This window comes from Astatotilapia calliptera, chromosome 4 (genome assembly GCF_900246225.1).
Source record: "Astatotilapia calliptera chromosome 4, fAstCal1.2, whole genome shotgun sequence".
Classification (NCBI taxonomy): Eukaryota; Metazoa; Chordata; class Actinopteri; order Cichliformes; family Cichlidae; genus Astatotilapia; species Astatotilapia calliptera.
In genome coordinates this window covers 12,186,088-12,204,497 of record NC_039305.1, presented here as the reverse complement: position 1 = coordinate 12,204,497, position 18,410 = coordinate 12,186,088, and the positions used below count along the sequence as shown (strand labels likewise).

General features: G+C 39.2%; 1 long non-coding RNA gene across 1 annotated transcript; it reads left to right on the top strand.

Annotated features, from left to right (window-relative positions):
• The first annotated feature begins 3,129 nt into the window (after nt 1-3,129).
• Nucleotides 3,130-5,155, top strand: LOC113020013 (uncharacterized). The gene is made up of 3 exons (XR_003272135.1): nt 3,130-3,222; nt 3,365-3,470; nt 3,666-5,155. It is a non-coding gene; the product is annotated as an uncharacterized LOC113020013 (long non-coding RNA).
• Nucleotides 5,156-18,410: the final 13,255 nt, after the last annotated feature.

Here is an 18,410-nt window from a genome sequence, read left to right as displayed (position 1 = left end):
GTGAGAGATTTTCGATGTTTAACGCAAATCTCGTGCAGTTAGTGTGTAGTGTAGTCAATAGTTTTGTTGTGTGTGTCAGAACAATGAGGCCACTACTGAATGTTACAGGTGTTACAGGAGTGATACATCTCCTGTTGTCAGGCCTGCAGGTATCAGGCTATTGTTCTTCTTTATCTCATAGTGGACAGAAATTATTTTTTGGAGTGGCACAAATAATTTGTGTGGCATCAAATTTGATGCAGAACACCTGATTGTTCTATAAATAGTTTGAAATGTTAAAAAAAAACGCCTTGGCTGCATTTTTAGGTAAACAGCTGCAAAAAACTTTGTTGTTTACATAACTCAGTTACTTTTTTAAAGAAGTAACTATATAATTAATTGCCAAACATTGGTCATTATATTCTGTATTTTGCAGACAGAGAGTTACAGGACTCTCTCCCAGACCACAGACTCATACCTATAACACAAGTCACAGCTTTTTTTTTTCTTTTTCTTTTTTAAAAAAAAAAGAAAGTTGTGTTTTCAAATTTGGAGTTCAAGTTTTTACTTCCAATAGTGTTAACATACTACACAGGTCATGAACAAGATTTTTTTAATTTTCATTGTAAATGGGCTAAAGCAGTTAATTAAAAGTAGTCTAACATAAATGTAAATGCTGTAATTTGATTATTTTAATAAACCATGTAACTTGGATGGATTCGATGCTGGCGTGACCACAGTGCACATGTCTACTGTTGCTCACAGTGGTCCAAGTTTGTGTGTTCAGTCAGACACATGAAAAATTAGAGGGAACATTGTATACAAGCACTTTTTTCTATACCTCACATTCACGTGCACATTCATGGATGCATCAGGGGGATCTCAGGCTTCAGTATCCCAAGGATACTTCAACGATGTATAACGACCTCCTGACCGATAGACAACCCACTCTGCCCTGTTTTGTTTTTAACTCAAATTCATGCTCACATTTGAGTGAAGCCAGATTGAAGCCCTTGGGGAGGTCATCTCTCTCCTTTTCAGTGCACACCAAATCCAGCATGTCCAAATTAACACTGTCAGATTTGATTTCAACACTATTAAAGTGTCTATATGGGTCCACACCAGAGAGTGTTAATTTAACTCTTTTTGGAAAGTTGGTATGTTAACTCTGATTTAGTGTTAAACACCAAATCTATCTGGAGTTGATAATTTAACACTTGCTAATGCTAACTAGGTGTTAAGAGTTTATATATTAACTCTCAAGGAGTATTTTAGTTTAACTACATAAGAGTTATCTTCTAATTAATTCTAAAAAGTGGAAATTTTACTGTTCTGAACTTCTAGAAATTCCTTTGGAAATAAACATATATTAAAAAGATGCAATGGTTTTTGAAAAACATTTATTCTGAACTGTGCACCACAATTTCAAAACATTTTCTGAAAGATGTAACAATGTACATGTTCTCACTTTCATTAGAATTTTGTTTATCAAAAGGTCTGACATGGCAAATGCAAATAACAGCATTCTCATCACTTATTTCTTCAATACAATATGCATGTCCTTCATTCATCACTTTGTGGAACTTCAACGCACTTCTGCTGTCCCCCATATTCCACCTTCATATTCACAGCATATTCTGTGTGGAGATTGATTAAAAATGTATTAAAAATTAGTTGACACTAATTAATTGCACAAATAATCTGGTAATCAATTGCAGCACAGTAAAAAAAAGGAATCATTTTTGAGCCATTACTTGTGTAAAGTATTTTCCCAAAAGACAAGGACACAGGCAACAGGTAATACTGAACTAAATGTAAAACTTCAACCTTTTTCATTTTTACCTAAACCATGTGCACAAAACTCTGGAGGGATCTAAATGCTAACGTAGAACCCAGTCAAGACATCTGCTACTGCTGTTTGCTCGTTTTTTTATGGGAGATCGTTTTCAGGCTTCAAGTAGCACCATTATACCAACATTTCACATTCTAGACATTGTTTTAGGTGCATTTAAGTTAACCAAAAATTTGACTGAAAATTCACATGTAAGCTTTTTTTCAAGGCTGTAGTATTTGGCTAGCTAAAACAGATTATTATGCTATCAGCGAGCAACATGGCTAATGCCTTTCACACAGCTTTGTCTCAACTCCAAAGAGCCACAGAAGTAAAAGCTAATAATAATAATTGAAACAATCTTTGAAAAAATGACTTACCAAGCATGGCAGACAACTCAAATATGTAGAGCAAAATGTTCTGAAACTGCTTCACTTCAGCTTCGATTGGAGCCTATGGTGCTGGGGGCGGAGTCTGTGAATTTACTCTATTAGTGTCATAAATATCAGCACAAGCAGGATTCCCTGCACTGTTAATGTTAGCTATGTTATATTGCTGCCTCTGTTAGGTGGTGTCGAGCTGAACGGACTTTAACGTGTGTTTGAACGAGCTGACGGTTCACTCGTTAAGCTGAAAGAAAGATGCTTTAATCACAGGAGTCACACATGTGTCCACTGTACCATCTGGGAACTCTTCTTGTTTAGCACTCGTAATAACACAAACACTAAATCCTCCTTCTCTGGTGCTGATTTGTAGCAGTGTATACACCTGAGACTGTCACCTGTCTGTCTGTCCTGCACTCTCTCTCGTTTTCTTTCTCTCTGATTGTTTAATAAAAGTATGAACATGTATTTATAAGTAGAGGTGGGCGATATAAACGATATACGATAGAAACGATATAAATTTGGCCAACGATAGAGATTTTGACTTATATTATATCGCTCTATCGCGATAGCGCATGTTGATGATGTCATCAAGCTGTGCCTGTTTTGGTCGAAAGCATCGCAGCGGCTCCAACCATTATCATCATGTATGATTAGAAAGAGAGAAATGTTGTAATGACATGAACAAAGTGCAGTATTCCAAGATGGCATCAGAGTTTTAGCACCTTTTATACTCGTGTTTTTATAATTATGTTAAGTGTAAAAGGTCAAAGATGATGACATAGATGCATCTGTTTCTGTTATTATCACAATAATCACAACATAAATGAATGTTGTGACATTTTTTCTGTGCTGTATTAAGGTTACCAGAGTCAGCTGGGGATTCATGAACATCATCGGTGATGTTTCTCCACAGCGGGCTCATCAGTACCTGGTGACAGAAGGCCAATCCAGCTCTGACTTGAGGCTGTTCAAGAATCAGCTCCACTTGATCTGGTTCCACCTCTACCACAGGCAGAGAAACACAGGGTGAGATCTCCTCCTGCCAGTCATCACGCTATAACTGTGTCCAGGTGTTAAATTCATCCATGTGATTCAGCAACACTGTAAAATAATATTCATTTCTTTGGTAAGAAGTGTGTGTTTCTGTTCTTAAATATATCATCACCAGCCTGGACTCTTTGTTGGCGAGACAAAATCAGGAACGGAAATCATTGGTTTTCATAACTGGGTCCAGTTCCACCTGCAAAGGATACAAGGCCAGGGAGCATGATTTGGTAAGTATAACATTTCACCAGACAGAAGAGTTTGATTTCCTTTGAATCCTTCAGTATTCTCAGCCGGTCGGCCTCACGTGTGCCTGATCACAAGTCGGTCCACTTCATACATGCACAGTAGCGCAGGCGCAGTTGTTTATACAGGATTAACCTGAGTGACCTGTTCCTGGACTGTTTTTTTAACAACTGTAATAGATTACAGGGAGTCTCTGGCTGTGTTGCTGAATCTGCCGATGCAAGATCAGACATGGATGGATGAGGTGCTGCAACTGAGACCCGCCGTTTGTCTTTTCTGGTCGGCGAGTGGAGAATCACACAAGCTGGTCTGCAAAGAGAGCTTTAGGATGCTTCCTCCCACTGTCCACTGTATCGTCCATCCACAGGGTTTGCAGGGCTGGCTCAACCCATGGCTGCCACACCACTAAGATGTTTTCAGAAATATGCAAGCAGGAGATGGTGGATGCTATATTACTACTAGTACAATACTTTTAACTCTGTAGCAGACAACAGTTTGATAAAAGGCTATGAAAAAAAAAGAAACCAAAGGATTAGATTTTCTATAAGTTTCAAAGAGATTTAATTTATATATTTTATATAATAAAGTAAATGTACGAATGACGGGCAATAATTCAGTCACTGAAATTACGATTCTCTGGATACGATTGTCTCTGATGAGCCTGAGGTACAAAGCATGCTGGCGATGACGATAAAGTTTTCAAACACTGTTTGAATAATCAAAGAGACATTTATAAAGCACAGTCTACAACAGACATACTTACTGTGTGAAAGGGAGCAGAGAAACACGCTGTATTGTTGCAATTCTCTTTTGCATAAGCCACACCAGAAACGCTCTGTGCAGATAGCAAAGTCACTGCAAAACTTGTAAGCCCTAGTTCGGCTCCCTAAAAAGATGCTCGAGTTTTTCTTGCGTCCAACAAAATTCTAATATGTTTTATTTTTAATGTTACTAGGGGCTGTGTTGAACAAAGTGATTTAGCACAATTTCAATTCAAAAAAAGTATTAGTCTCTTAAATGACTGGCATCTGACATAGCTAGACCGTCACCGGGGACTCTGTGAGTGGTAAGAGGTTTAAAAACAAACCATCTATACTGTCAACAAACAACTCTTCATCTGCATTTTTTCAGAATAAATTGTTTTCAATCTTGTGCACCTAAGTACACCAATTTAGCAATGAAACTCGAAAAGTGGGATAAATACACACAAATATACACACACAAAAATTATTCTGACTCCTTCTTGACCCGTGGTGTGCGTAAAACAAGGCCGTTTCTCTTAATCTCACTGTAATTTTCTTTTGGGGTTTCTGTTCTTCTGTCTATTGAGCATTTCTGCTAATGAGAAAACCCGCCTCCTTGTTGTAAAAGCATTTCTGCTAATGAGAAAACCTGCTTCCCTGTTGTAAAAGTAGCACCTAAGTACACCAATTTAGCGATGAAACTCGAAAAGTGGGATAAAGAATGTGGATGTTTAGGTTTTATGACTGTGGAAGGGGGGCTGAAGGTATAAGAATGTGGGAAACGCTGAGACACGTCGAGATCAGGCGGACACCCTCCCGCGCTCATCTCCCCTACCAATGGTTTATGCTCAAAAGTGTTGCATGGAATAATGAGAATTGTATGGAATAAAATGAGAATTTAACAGTATCCATGTAAAATTGTTCAAAGTGACCATTATGTTCATAGATGTTAAAAATACCTGAAAATAAAATGAGTTCAGTGACAGTAAGTGTTTGTTGTAATCAATTTATTAATAACAAAAAAAACTTTCAAACTAATGCAACACATATAACAATGTCACAAAATATTCAAATAAATACATTTCTTAATGCATAACTGATATTGGAACTGATTTTTCAAGAAGTGAAAACAGTCTGTCCATCCTCTCCCTGATCGAATCGATCGATTTGGGACCTTGTGAATCTGAATCGAATCGATTCTAGAAATCCGTGACAATAAGCAAGTAAATAAAATTTTATTTATATAGCACCTTTCAAGATAAAAATCACAAAGTGCTTCACAGAAGCTAAAACCTAAAAATAAAAATCAACCAAAAGCAAGTTTAAAAAGATGAGTTTTTAGCTGTTTTTTTAAAAGCGACCACGGAGTCCACAGATCTCAGGCTCAAAGGGAGAGAGTTCCACAATCTGGGGGCCACAGTTACAAAAGCTTTGTTGCCTTTTGTTTTCAGCCTCGTGTGTTGGACAACCAGCAAGCCCTGGTCACATGACCTCAGGGACATGCTGGGAATGTATGGATGTAAAAGTTCACTTATATATGTTGGTGCTTGTACATGCAGAGCCCTGAAAGTCAAGGTCAAAACCTTAAAGTGGATTCTGAATTTACCGGGGAGCCAGTGCGGCTGAATCAGCAGGGGTGTGACATGGGAGTACTTGGAGGACTGAGAGAATGGGGAGAGAATGAGATGAGAAGAGGCAGCTGTGCAGCGTAACGACAGAATAACTCCAGCTTTGTGTCTTTTTTTCATTCTAGCTGAAGTACGGGACAAACTGTGTTCCTTTTCACCTTAATACGACCGTGGCTCAGGGGGTTGGGAAGCGCATCTGTAACCAGAAGGTCGCCGGTTCGATCTCCGTACTCTGTCCTGGTCATTGTGTCCTTGGGCAAGACACTGCCCTACCGTGATATGGCAGCCTCACTTCTGTCAGTCTGCCTCCCTCACAGAGAGAATTATGACCTTGTTTTCTGCTTAGCCATCACCTAAGGATTTACATCCCTGATAAGCAGAAGGAACCTCACTATCTGTTTAACATCTCCCATTACAATGGCCTGACTGTGTTAACTTTCCACATGCATGTAAAGTACTGACAGGAGTGCTCTTACTATAGTAAAGTGAGAAAGAGATATTACTATAACTAATGTGACATGATTAATAGGGGTGCAACAATACTCGTATCGATATTGAACCGTTTGATACAGTGCTTTCGGTTCGGTACGCATATGTATCGAACAATACAAAATTTTTAATTAATTTTTTTCTTCTGACGATGCTGTCTGTGTTGAGCACTCAGTGGATCTGCGCTCGACAGTGAAGCCTAGGCGGAGTAGTCAAACGCAGATTCACTGAGCGCAGGGCAAGCTAGCGAGACAGAAGTTAAGCTCCTTGCAACATGGCAAATTGAACCTCCCCCACCCTCATTCAGATCTGGCGTTTGGAACTATTTTGGTTTTCATGTGAAGTATGACCCTGAAGGTAAGCGCGTCATGGACAAAAGTAAAACAGTATGTCGAATGTGCCACGCAATGCTCAATTACATTGATGGGAACTAGTGCGTTAGCGCAGTTAGCTTGTTAACGTGTTGGCCGTCCAGTCCCATGCACGGGCGATCCGCGGTAGCTCGTTAACGTCATTTCAACGAGATTAACGCTGACAGCACTAGTAGGAACACAATGAATATGACTGCACATTTACGCCGACATCATCCTAGTGAAAAGAGAAGTGGAAGCAGACAAAAACAACAAGCACGCATGCTACAAACTTTACCCGAGTCATTTAGGCAGCCGTTAGCACATGATTCTCCTTATGGGGACCTGATATGTTTAATATGCTGCTGAGAATATACCCCAGAAGAAGCGTATAGTATAGCTTTTATTTTGGAAAGAGCCATTTCTCTGTAATAAACAGTCTTTTCCAAAGATGAGTGATTTCTCGATCAGATAGATTTAGTTTTTTTATTACTTTGTTGTTTCAGCAACATTAAATTTAAAAACTGTACTTTTGAGTTAATATATATATTTATAATTTTAATAAATGACAAATTAAAAAGGCAGGAACATTTTTTTTGTATCGAAAAAATATCGAACCGTGACACCAAAGTATCGAACTGAACCGTGAATTTTGTGTATCGTTGCACCCCTAATGATTAAATATGTGATTAATCCATGAGAAAAGAAATCTGCCACCACACTTGAAAAGCGCTATATAAATCCAATCTATTATTATTATTATTATTATTATTATTATTAATACAAAACGCGTAATGTTTTCTCTAAATGAGGGATGATTCCGTCTTTTTACAGGCAACTCTACCAACTAACCTTATGAATAAAATACAGTTCACTATGGTATCACTAACATCAAAGCACCCACCCAACTCTATAGAAACTCCGTCATGCTAGCTAGCACGCAGTACGAGTTATTGTAACTGACTGTAAAAAGTCAGCACAACGAAAATAAACTCCACCTAAACTTGGTTTATATCTGACCCAGATAGACTGCAGGTCATAACTTCTTACCTGAAGTTCAGTTCACCTGACACTCGGACTGGCGGCTGCCTTGGGTCTCTCCTCCTCCTGCCTCCCCTTTCACTCATCCACCTGCTGGCCTCCATCACTTACTGAATCTGAGGAAGCTCCGCCATAGCCACCACCAAACAACTGAGTTATTTTTACTAGGGCTGGGCAATATGACCCAAAATTCATATCTCGATATTATTTAGCTGGGTGGCAATATAAGATATATATCTCGATATTTTTTAAAGCCATAAGTTAAGAACAAAAAGAGAGTTCTTAGTCACACTGTCCCAGATGTCACACAGGCATTTTTATTTACATACAGCATAGATTTACATGAAGAAATTACTCAAAAATAAATTATCAGCATTTATTAAATAATCATGCTCCATAAATAAAAGAAAACAATGTTGTTTTTGTGCATAACAAAAAGCTCATAATTGTGCAGTCAAAATGTAAACTAACAGACGCTGAGCATAATAACAAAGACAGATTTCACAGCTGCTCTGTTCCCAACTTCTACTGTGTGACTGACAGCCTTGAGTTTGAAATCCGCTTCGTAACCATGTCTCTTAACAGGTGCCATTTATGGTCCTTATACACACACAATACGGTAATATTACATCGAAGCACAGTACGTATCACTCCGCGAGGCTCCAGACTACGGTAGCCGTAATGCTCCGACAATTCATCAAGCGCTGCAGCTCCGTAGCTTACCAAAGTCGTAAAACATTTTTTGACAGATTGCTGAGCGCCGTGTACCACCTAAAATCGGTTTGCGGTCAGTAAGCACAACCAGAATTCATACATAAGGCGCGCTGTCAACTTTTGAGAAAATGAAAGGATTTTAGGCCGTGCAGCCCCTGTGGGCTGCATGTCGTTAGCGTGGTTAGCGCGGTTAGCTCGCTAACACGTTGACGCCGTCCAGCCCCACAACTCGCTAACGGAGATTTGCCGTGTCCATCTGGTCGCTGCCTGCAGGTGAAGCTATGGGGGAGGGGGAGTTGTATTCAGTCAAGGAGAGGCGAGGCCGAGTAACGTTGCTTAGAGACAAAAGTGGACGAAAGAGAGGCAAACTTGTGGCTTCACAAGTATAATTATAACGTAACATAGACTATGTCGATATAAAGGATATTGTCACATCTTATATCTCGTATGAAAATATATCGATATTTTTTAAAAACTCGATATATCGCCCAGCCCTAATTTTTACACAACGACCAGCATCTGGCCAATCCACCACCTTTCATTGTTTATACCGTTACAAAGGAAAACCGAGCAAATGCCAGATGGCCAGTCCAGCTATGGTCGTGCCATCAGTTAACCCTTTGCGTGCCAACTGTGGCACGCGTGCCTAGGGTTGCCGACCCCTGCTTTACATAAGTAAACAAAGAATTACAATTATCCAGACGAGATGAAACAAATGCATGAATGACAATTTCTAATTCGAAGCGCGATACAATGGGACTCAGCGTAGCAATGTTTCTCAAGTGATAAAAACAGGAGCGAACCAGAGATTTTACATGGGCATCCAAAGTCAGAGCTGAGTCAATAGCAACACCAAGGTTCCTGATAGACAGTTTGGCAAATGTAGCAAGTGGACCCAAGTTTTCCATAACACTAGGTACAAAATTTTTAGGAGCACAAACAAGGACTTCATATCACGGCCGAGGCCGCCTCAAAAGAGAAAGGACTCAAATGCTGGACGCCGAACAGCACATAAGTAGTTTTAGAGACAACGTTTATTTTCTCAGTTAGTGTTCATAAACAGGAAACTGGAATGTGTGTTTAACAAGTGCAAAATGCCACAACTAAACCAAAAGGGTTTTAAGCAGCCTGGGCTAAGTAAGCAATCTGGTGTTGGTCAGTGGAAACAGCAGTTCCTGTAAATAGAGTACAGACGTTCAGGTATGGTTCAGGAGGAATATGGGCAAGCTGTTCGTTCTGAATTTTCCTTAGCACTGCGTACTTGCCGCGGGTGGTCTGTAGTGGCGTGGAGGGGTGGGTGGTCCGGGTGAGTGGTCCGAAATTCCTGGCGTTGAGGCAGGGAGGCAGGCAGGTGAGTCGGGTGAACAGCCCGTGGGACTGTCAGGTGGTCCAGCGTCCGGATTGGAGCTCTTCGGCGGAGATTTGTGTCTGGCAACTAGTGATGTGCGGATCGATCCTGAAATATCGATTCCTCCGATACCAGTCATTTATGTTTTAGAATCGATTCTCACATTAAAATATCGATATTTTAGTAATTTAGGGTAAATTTGTAGTTTACCATTAACATGAACACAGTGGAAAGTAACTATATCATTCAGATTGTCTACATTCGAAGGAACTACTTCCTCTTCCGCCTTTCATAGTCATGTGCGAAATACGGCTGCATAAATGTCTGCAGCCCCTTGGCGTGCGCACTCACAACAATGGCTGAGCGTAATTGGAGTCATGTGCGGACGTATTTTACCTCCACAAACAGCTGAGCTGGTTTGCGATACATGTGGCAAAAAAGTGAGGTGTTGTGGCAACATCACTAACTTTGTCAAACACCTCAGAGTAAATCATATCACAGAATATGACGAGCGTATGTTGAGGCGAACTGAAGAGAAGGAGAGGGACAGGTGCTGCTAGGGCGAGACAGACGTCTGTCATGGAGTCCTTTAGTGCTGCAGGCAGGCAAGGTGTTCAAATAGCGCACAACTTCAGTTTTTTTATTTCTATATGATGAACTCTGCATTATTAAGTGATAAGAACAAGTAATCTGTTGTCCTTTAATCATTATGACACTTAAATTTGAGATACAATAAATAAAATAAGTTTTTGTACAAAGTATCGGTATCGGATCAGTATCGTCGATACCACCCTGAATTTTACTTGGTATCAGATCGGAAAGGAAATCAGTGGTATCGCACATCACTACTGGCAACTTGGTGCGTGGCTGTGAGAGAAACACACAATGAGACAAGGTAGTTTACAAAGTGTGTGCAACATCACAGTGGTGGCCTGCACTAACTAGGGTTAGCTGAGAATCTGGCAAAGAGAGGTTGAGTGCGCTGGCCTTATGAGTCCCCGGCTTAATTACCCACAGGTGTGAGCAATCAGCAGAACACTGAGGCCCCTCCCAGGGGTGGAGATGCCAACTCGGAGGGAGACACCCTGGCATGACACTTCAGTCTTCTCCTCATTTAGTTGAAGAAAGTTTCCAGCCATCCAACCTCTAATGGAGTCTATGCACTTATGCAAAATCTGTAGCTTGGAAACATCATGGGGCTTAAAGGAGATATATAACTGAATATCATCTGCATAGCAGTGATACGAAATGTCCTTAAAAGTGCTCAATAAGTGTTGAAGAGGAAGTAAATACAGCAAGAACAATAAAGGCCCCAAAACTGAACCTTGTGGCACACCATAGGCAAGAAAAGTAGAAGAGGAACTGTACTTAGAGGTAGCCACAGAAAAGGATCGTTCATGCAAATAGGATTCAAACCAGTCCAAAGCAGCCCCTGATATACCCACCCAGTGTCTCAGCCTATCTAGCAGAATATGATGGTCCACAGTATCAAAGGCAGAGGTCAGGTCCAACATCAACAGAACGGAGCATTCTCCTCCATCACATCTCATCAAAATGTCGTTGGAGACTCTAAGAAGTGTAGTTTCAGTAAAGTGAGCTCTACGAAAGCCAGATTGGAATTTATCCAGAATGCTGTAGTCACCTAGAACAGCTATAAGCTGCTTAGCCACAACCTTTTCTAAAATCTTAGCAATGAACGGTAATTTTGAAATCGGTCTGTAGCTACTGAGAAGAGAAGCATCAAGCTTAGGTTTTTTTTTAACAGTGGGTGAATAACAGCATTCTTACAATAAACAGGGACCTGACCAGAAACCAGTGAGGTATTGATGATTGTGAGCACACAGGGACCAATAGACTGAAAGACATTTTTAAACAAAGATCCAGGTAAAATATCCGCCAGTAGCAGCAAGCTCCAGCGCTTGGTGCTTTTTAGACACTGATCTGAAAGATAAATGTTTGTGTTAGAAGCAGCTTTGCAGGATTTGTTTTTAATTTGGTGAAACATAGTGCAAAACTCTTAATTCAGTATTTTTACAGGTTTTAACTGTGTGGTCTTTCTGGAAAATGTAGACCAACTTGTGAAATGAGAGCATGCACCGTGCTCTTCAGAACTGTCAGCTTTGCTCGTTTCATGGGTCCTCTGTTGATAAAACTGATTGTTTTTTTTAATGGATCTCAATGTTTAGAGACAATGGCGAAGGTACTGACCTGTGTGTCTCTTTATACTGTAAATGTTAAATTCTAAGGCTACACATTATTTATCTCGCACTAAGTCTGCTTGGCATATGCTATGTATAAAGGCTCTGGACCTATCCAAAAAGGCGTAGAGGTGACTTTAGCGTGATTAATTTATTACAATGTCAGTTTCTGGGAAGTTTTCAGTTTTCCCTCCTGTGTCTATGGCTGGTGCAAGTTTTTTGTTTATTTGTGAAACTGAGCGTGGTTGTGGACAATTCCGACTGCGCTGTTTGATTTGAGTTTCGTGTTGGATCACTTTCTTTAATTGTTAATTCTTTGCGAGCAGTGAAGAGTCAGACTAGGACTTGCAAGTTTTGCCGTGCCCCAGTGGCCAGTGCGAAGTTGTGCTGCAGATCCCAGCATGAAAGCTGAGGGACCAGCCAGCCGGCAGAAAGGCCAGTTGATGCCTCGACGTGCGTTGGAACCAGCTTTGCCCGCACAGAGCGTTTCTGACAGGCTGGCGTTGCTTATGCATAAGAGAGAAGGAACAATACAGCGTGCTTCTCTGCTCCAAGACATCCGCGGTCCTTTCACACGGTAAGTATGTCTGTCTGTCAGCGCTAATTATTCAAACCCTGTTTTAAAGGCGACTCATTTGTTGTCCAAAAACATTTCCTCTAAATTTGCAAAGTTACTGATTTAAAAATATATATTTTCGATTTTTAGCTGGATGTCACACATATGATAGACTCTTGAGCATATTTATATAGCAAAATTCACAATGGTATAACCATGTTAAATAAAAGATGCCTAAGTGTGCACCAATGCACTGTAATGCAAGCCTTTAAACTGTAAGCTGATAAGTGCATGAAGTATACCTTTACCTCTATAGCTGAAAAGAGTCTGTATCCATAATTTGTGGATCTGCTGATTTGTTTTTAATGTGGCACTTTTTGTGTGTGTGTGTGTGTGTGTGTGTGTGTGTGTGTGTGTGTGTGTGTGTGTGTGTGTGTGTGTGTGTGTGTGTGTGTGTGTGTGTACAGAAGAAAGGTGATGGCAGGAGCTTCTTTTTTTTTAAAATGCATTTTGAATCAACTTTTTTTGTTTTACAAGAAGTGTATTTCATACATTGGAATAAATGTATTCTTTTCTATACTTTACAAGTATGAAACTCTAAAGATTTTAAGTTCATGCACATTATGTGTGATGGACCGAGCAGTGAAGGAAACTTAGGCACAGGTTAAAGTCCAAAAAAATGTTTTTTTATTTAACCCAAAAAACATAATTGGTTAAATCATGCAAAAAGAATCAAAATCTTGGGCCCATAAAAGAGGTCAAAATAACAGAACTCTACTCAAAGTTGACAGATTTGACAGATCCAGATTCCTTTTATAGTTTGCAGTGAAATTTGTTAAACCGTTGCTTAATGGGACAGAAGTACAAGTCACTAACACATTGTAGATAAGTTTATTGCTGGACAACACAGCTAGCAGTCTCACACACTCTTTAGATTTTTGAAGTTTTGTGTGTAATGGTTTAGCCTCTCACACCTTACCCTTTTCTCCCCAGCATCACAACAGTATGACTCCCAAAGTACGACTCAGTAAACAAACAAGGACTCTGAAGTCAGAACAGAAAGATACAGTTGGAAGATGAATGACTGCGTTTTTATTATGCTCAGCCTGAAGCGTATTTCCCCACTTTCACAATGCTAAGGTGTCAAATCCACAATCCCCAACAGATGGTTTGTCACACGCTCGGTTCAAACACTCAAAAAGCAGCACAACAGCAGGTTCAAGAAGGGCAAGTCACCCTTTATTTGCACAGCCTCACACACCATAGATTTTTAAAGTTGTGGTGTACAATGGCATAGCCACAGACGTGACTTCTACTTTTGATAAAGACCACTCCACCTGCATATTTCTTAAGAAATGAAGCGTCTTTATTAAGCTCTTATTTATAAATGTCTACACAATAAGAGACATCGTGTGCTCTGTGACATTATGGTCTTCTACTTCTGCTTCCATTGGTTTGCATTTTAAACTCCCAACCTTTCAGGTTGTTATGAATGGCTTATATTTCTAACATTTTGTGATGTAAAAGTGAACCATGCGGCTATTTTATTTTCTGTATGATGGGATGACTTAAGACACGAGTTATTTAAACAGTTCTAAATGACAGCGTGATGGCCATAGTACTTTATGCGGGTCAAATATGTTAAGGATAATGTTTCTCAATGTAACATTGCAAAGAACTTTTGGATAGGATACATTTTGTAAATAGTTACCTCAGAACCTGTACTGTCAGATCTATGTATTGTTACGATTCGGTGTTGTCAGTGTTTTGTTTTAGGCATGACTGTTATGTTTCCTGTTTTACTTTGAAGGTCTGTTGTATCTCAGTGTGTTCAGCTCACCTTTTTTTGTCTCGTCAGGTCTGATTTGCCCCAGCTGTGTTTCCCTCCTGTGGTCCATTCCCTGATTGCTCCCTCTATGTATTTAAGCCTTGTGTTTCAGTTTGTGAGGGTTGCGATCTTCCCCCCCGGTTGTAAATAGTTTGGGGTTTTGATGTAAATAAATGTCTTATTTTGCTTTGATGTAAGTAGTTGTCGATACTTTCGTTTTGGGATTTTTTTGTGGAGACCCGTAGTAGTTTTTTTTGTTTTGTTTTTTTTTTCCTTATTTTTATTTTTCCTGTGTTGCACGCCGGTTGCCTAGGCTGGGGTGTAACAGTATGTAAGGTTAAACTTTCCACAGTACATCCACTTAAGTAAGTAACCAAACACATAAAGTCACCCTTACCAATAATGTTGGTAAGGGTGACTGTTCCTTGAAAAAAGTAACACAAACAGACAACTGACTCATCAATGATAAGTAGAGCTACCTGAGGCTGAGACTCAAGCAGAAGAAAATTAAAAGTTGTTTTTTTTTTTTTTATGGCTCGAAAGATTGAAGAAAAATATGTTTAATAATTCAACAAGAGTCGCACCTTCAACACACGTACATTCAAATTTTGGAACAGACTCAACATTGCTGTTGTTCAATAGTTTTTATCCACTCTCAAAAGTCATTTTATGGCTTTAATATTTCCAGCTGATAAGGAGACTTACGCCATTTCAAATGTGCGTCCAAAGGCTTTAAACATCCGCTTTGTCTGTAATGACAGTATCAAACTGCAGAGCATTGTTTTTACTAAAATTCAGCATTTTCTGATGAAAATATGGCTGCTTTTTTTCCCACTGTAACACCCCCCTCAGTGCCATTTTTTAGGGTGATATTCTTGGAGATTCATTTTTTTTATATTTATGCTTTTGGAGTGAGGGTATCTAATACGCACGTTGTCACTGTGTTTTGTACTACCAGCTTTGAGGTCTCTGCTTTTACTTTGAGAAGTCTGGTTTTATTTTGTCTCGTGAGTGTGTGTTTTTCAAAGGAGATCTTCATCAGTTTGATTTTGTTACCACAAACTTTGTGTAAAGTTCACAACAGAGGTAAAGAGATTTAAACACACCAGTTTAAGGAGGCATGCAGGGGTTGGACCAGCTGCACATGACAGGTGAAGAAGAGAGTGTCGGGGGAGATGTGCAACAGCAGCAGAGGGAACATTTTACAAGATGATAAATGGCAGCTTTAGATGATTACGGATTTTGTTGACAAGATTAAAAGACATGTCCATCAGAGTTCGGCAACATTTCAGTTTGATTAAATTAAAGTTTTTTTTAAACTACACAGGGTTTATTTTCTCCTTTGATAGTAATCATATTGAACATGTCAGTGATAGGAATGGGTACCAGTACCACTTCTGACATAAACGGTAGTAACCAGACCGAAAAGCAGCGCACATTTCGGTGCTTTTTTTTCCTGAGCTGTGATACACTTTAGATTCTAGCCAATCATTTTACGTTTCCGAGGATAGCAGGCGGGGCCAGGTACGTACGTTCTTTTAGAGCAGAGCTACAGATTAAAAATGACCAAGGCAAAGCGGTCAAAAGTCTGGCTGTACTTCACAGCAAAATATGCAAACTCAGCAGCCTGCAACAAGTGATTTAAGGTAATACTGTCAAAGGAGGTAACACCTCAAATCTGATGAAACACCTGGCGATGCATAGCGTTTTTTTTAAAAGCCGAGAAATGCGCCGTATTTGATAGCTTGCTGTGAGACCTCACACTGAGCGCATCTACTGCGGGTGGGTTGCCTGTTATCGGACCCGGAGTTAGCAACATCCCCCAAAAACACGAAGAGGAGAGGCCTGGCCCCTAGCCCTGCCAGTGTAGCAGAAATGATGACGGATGATGATGGCAGCAGCAGCCATTCTTCTCTGCATGAGTAGCTTAATGTTGTTCGTGTGTAATTTACGTTGAGTAGGCTAACCACGTTATTACATTAATGTATGTAAGGTGAACTAGCAAACATCATCATAGCTACATGTGGCTGTCTTCTTGTTTGATGGCAGATACTCCCTTCACCCTGGCCAAAAAGGCCAAGAAAAAGTGGAAAACAGTTAAACATGAGAGGTTTTTGGACAAAGTTTGTGTTTTTTCCATTGTTTAAGCACTGCTTCCAGCCAAGAGTGATGCCATAAATCCCCTATAGCTGCAGAAAAGGCTAACATTATTATCTTTTTACAAAAAAACAGCTGAACATGAGAGGTTTTTGGACCAATTTTGTGTTCTCCATTCTTTAAGCACCGGTTTAAGCACCGTTTAAGCACCGGCACCATTTCAAAAGTACCGGTTTGGCACCGGTATCGGATAAAACCTAAACGATACCCATCCCTAGTCAGTGATGGAAACAAGAATATAAAGAAAAATGCTAAACGTGTGTCTAATTAAACTGTTCCTGTGAACCTTAGAGCTTATATTATATTTTTACATGTTATAGTGCCATTTGTGGGAGCATTCCAAGTTGCTATCAATACAACCATTATAGCCCAAATTTTAATAATATGTATGCATTAAGTGCATAGTAATTACATAAATTGCAAAAAAGTGCAATAAGCTAAAAAAAAAAAAAGAAAAAAAAGAAAATCGCTTTTGATTTTTTAACATATATTTCTAGTTAGAGAAATTTAAGAGGCTTATGCCTCAAAACTGTAAATACAAAAAAGTTGCACAAAATAGTTTCCCACCACAGGAAATTTATTTTGAATATCTTCATAGTTTTATTTTTGAAATACACCAATTTTTATATACATTTTTATATACATTATTGCAGGCAAACCAGCATGTGAAATGGATGTAACAATTCCAGACTGGGCACCAACACTGCACACGGGCCTCTAAAAACATACTAAATTTCTATCATTGTACACTAATCCGCACATAACTTCGATATGAATCACACACCTGTCATTGGAATATTGGTGTACATTTACCTTATGTGTATGCACCTTGAGAGCAAACTGCTGCTGAAGCTTAACCATCACCTCACCGAGTGAAGAAAGGGCACATTTTTGCTAAATATGCAGAAAAAAATGCACACTTATACAATTTATGGTAAACTGAGCTGCCTTGTATGTACATATGTTGAAGATGCCTCGTTCTGTTTTCTCTGAAGCTGCTGTGCCATTTGGAGCAAAAATGAATCTAAAGTTTACAGCATATCTTGTCACTGGAAATTGTTTGCACTGTTTATATATTACTTACTGTAGGTATTGGTGAAAAAAGCCTGTTTGAAAAATGTTGTGAAAATCTGAAATCTTGAAATTAGAATTGTTGTGCCTTATTTTGTGGATCTTTTTACATATATTCCTTTTGAAAATACTAAAATTTGTATATTTATTTTGTTTGTCTGATAGCATTTATTTATAAAATAAATCGGACATTTCAAACAGTTACTCGCTACTTGAGTAGTCTTTTCACCAAGTACTTTTTTACTCTTACTCGAGTAACTTTTTTGACGACTACTTTTCACTTTTACTTGGGTAATAATATTTTAAAGTAATGCTACTCTTACTTGAGTACAATTTTTGGATACTCGACCCACCTCTGGTCATAGCCCCTCTAGGAGTTCAGAGTTAAGAGGTCAAGAGTTAATGTTTCCATTTTAACACCTCCAGATTTGACATAGAAACACTAATTTTTAACACTCGGTTTTAACTACTATCATTTTACACCTCAGAGTTACATTAAAAGAATGTGACTCTACTTAGAGTAAAATTAACTCTACTTTTGCAAGAAGACTACTAACACCAATACATTTAACACTTTTGAATTTGCTGTGTACTAATTTTGTTAACCAGTAACTTTCCTTGCATAGTTTTTGCAAACAACCTGACAAAAACAACATGATAATCAAATAAAAACGATTGCGCAAAAACTATGATGAAATATCTTGATGTTTTTATCATTGAACAATGAAAATGAAAAAAAATATTCTTGAGAGAATAGATCCAGTCAGAGCTAATTAAGTTTTGGAGAAAGGCAGGACAAGT